Below are 3208 nucleotides of genomic sequence, written 5' to 3'. Positions count from 1 at the left end.
ACCATTTAGATAAGCACAAATCGAACCATTCTCATTATTAAACGAATATCTAAATCCTTGTTTAAACAAACCATGAAATGAAATGATGTTTCTTGCCATATCTGGCGAGTAGCAACAATTATTTAAATCTAAACCTAATCCATTACTAAGCACTAGAGAATACACTCCAATCTTGGTGACATGAGACGATCTTCTGTTCCCCCTGATTAGATTTATTCTTCCACGCTCCACATCCCTACTTCTTCTTAGTCCCTGCAAATCAGAACATATGTGATAACTACATCCTGTATCAAGAAACCAAGAAATAGCATGCGATGAATCATTAGATTTAATTATGTAAATACCTGCGAAAGATGGCTTGATCTTCCCATCCTTGATGGCTTGTAGATATTCCGGGCAGCTTCTCTTCCAATGCCCTATTTTGTAGCAGTGGTGGAACTTTGCCTCCTTTAGGTTTGAGTTGGGCATGGCAGGACCAACTTTGGTCCCACTAGAGGAGGAACCATCTTGGGACTTTCCCTTGTGGTGGCTCTTTGAAGAATCCTTCCTCTTCTTGCCCCTCCCTTGCCCAATAGCCAAAACAGGAGTAGCAGGTGGAGTGCGAGTTAATGCAATAGACTTGTCCTTGAGGTTGCTCTTAGTTGTCCTTAGGATCCCTTGGAGTTTACTTAGGGTGAGCTCTTCTTTGTTCATGTGGTAGGTCATCCTAAATTGGTTGTAGCACAAGGGTAAGGAGTGAAGAACGATGTCGATTGCTAAATCTTCCCCAAAGTTAACATTTAACTTGCGAAGACGATCAACATATATTTGCATCTTTTGCAAGTGCACGGTTAGAGACTCTCCACTTCCCATCTTAGCGCTGATCATGTTCATGATGATCTCATAGCGCTTTTGCCTTGCGCTTTGGTGATATCTCTCCATCAAGTCTTGATGCATTTCGTATGGATACATGTCCTCATAGGACTTTTGGAGTTCGTGATTCATTGTGGCTAGCATAATGCAATGGACTTTCGTTGCATCACGCTCATGGGTCTCAAAGACAGCCATTTCTTCAGGAGTAGCGATTTCTGGATTGATCTTTTCAAGCTTCTCGTCGAGGACATACTCTTTGACCTTGTAGCGAGCAATCGTGAGAATGTATCTTATCCATTCGCTAAAGTTCGATCCATCAAATGTCATCTTTTGAAATAGGCTCACTAGCGAGAATGAGGTAGCAGCAGCGTTGTTTACGTTAGACATCTACAAAGAAAAAGGAACAAAGTTTGATTAGAATTAAATCCCTAATTAAACATCCAAAATGGAAAATTAGGGCTAGGACCCAACAAGATTATTTACACATTAGAAAAAGGGATGCCGTAATTTAATATGCAAATAATTTGGAGGCAAGTGAATGACGATTCACTAATTCTTCACCATGAAAAACATAACGGCCAAGTTTTAAATGTATTGAGAATTCCTAGATTTCCTTAGAGATTCATTAAACTTTTCAATGGCATGTTTAAATCTCGATATGGCCCTCTCGTTTGTGACTGGGATGCCGAGGATCACAAAGTGGGTGTGAATAACCATGCAAATCTATATGGTGCCCTCATTGTTACAGTCACCTATTCGATGTGCCGGTAAACCCCACACGCTCCATCGAAGTATGACAAACAATGAGTCACCCTTTTCCACCTTTGCTTAGAACCAATTTGTGTGCCGGTTAACCACACACGCTCCACTAACTTCTTAGCAAGGGTGTAAAGTGCAATTTCATGGGATTGCGTCAATTTCACTTTTGCCTAAAGTGACTAGGATTGGGAATTTGTAAAAGTGTTTAGTTACTTTACAAAGATTCATTATACTTATTAATGAAGAGAGGATTGCCCTATCCTACCCGTTCGGGTAACGACCCTCCACCAATCAAGGAAGCGGTGGGTAACAGTGGACACCCATTAAACGGACATTTTATAAGCCATAACGTTATACCCCCCCCCCCTTATAGAGCGGCTTTGTGAATGAGGCCTACTAACGGTAAGACTAGCATTTTAGTTATATATATATATATATATATATATATATATATATATATATATATATATATATATAGGGAAGAGTTATATGGAAAATGAATGATTAGGGCAACACATATTTGAACCAATGAAAACATGACAACACATCACTTCCACAATACATTACTTGTGAAGAAAGAAATGGACACGTGTCATTTGATTATTGGTTCCAGTAGATGTTGCCCTAGTTATTTGTTTTCCATAGAACTCATTCCTATATATATATATATATATATATATATATATATATATATATATATATATATATATATATATATATATATATATAAATCTTGTAATAATATAATAGTATAGAGTGTATTTTAAACATTTCAAAATACTAGGGTTTTAATCTCAATTTAAAATTTATTCGAAATTTAATACCATTTAAATTAAAATTTTAAATATTAAAACTCTTGATTTAATAATTATCTTGAATTAAACTATTAACTTAAATTATTAAATCATAAGGGATTATTTAAATCATGAAGGATACTTACCAATTAAACAATTAATTTATCCTAATCCTTTTAATCCCTCTACATTTCGAAAATCATGGGATAGGATAATTCAAAATCTTTAATTAACATATTTAACCATAAAAGGATAATTGCAAGATATGGGATTATCCAAATCCCAAAAATTTAGGATCTAATCTTGGGGAGGAGGCTAATCTCGAAAATCCTAGGGTTTGCAAACCCTAGATTTCGAAATCTTGGCACTTAAGGAAAGGATTTGAAAAACCTTTTCAAATTTTAGCAAATTAGGGTTTAGGAACCCTAATCTCGAAAATCTTGCCTCCTAGGGTTTATTGGCTATAAACCCTAATATGTCAAGTTCGTACAATTGTATAATACTAATAGAAAACAAGTTAACTAAAGGCTCTGATACCAGTGTTGGGTTTTGAACAAACAATCCTATGTGTGCATGCAACCCTAGATTTGGATCTATGTTTTCACTATTAGATACACAACATTATGAACACATGAAGAGCCCTAGCATGCTCCAAGTATTTTCAAAATTCACATAGAAAGATAGATCACATACCTCTTGTTGTTATATTGTAATAACAACTCAAATCTTCAAACCCTAAGTCTTGAAAGCAAGTACCACAAGTGTAGTACCTCTAATGGCTCACAAACACCACAAGCAATTGG

This window comes from Lactuca sativa, chromosome 9 (genome assembly GCF_002870075.4).
Source record: "Lactuca sativa cultivar Salinas chromosome 9, Lsat_Salinas_v11, whole genome shotgun sequence".
NCBI classification, from domain to species: Eukaryota; Viridiplantae; Streptophyta; class Magnoliopsida; order Asterales; family Asteraceae; genus Lactuca; species Lactuca sativa.
The sequence above is the reverse complement of the archived record's forward strand: the minus strand, read 5'-3'. Positions refer to the sequence as shown.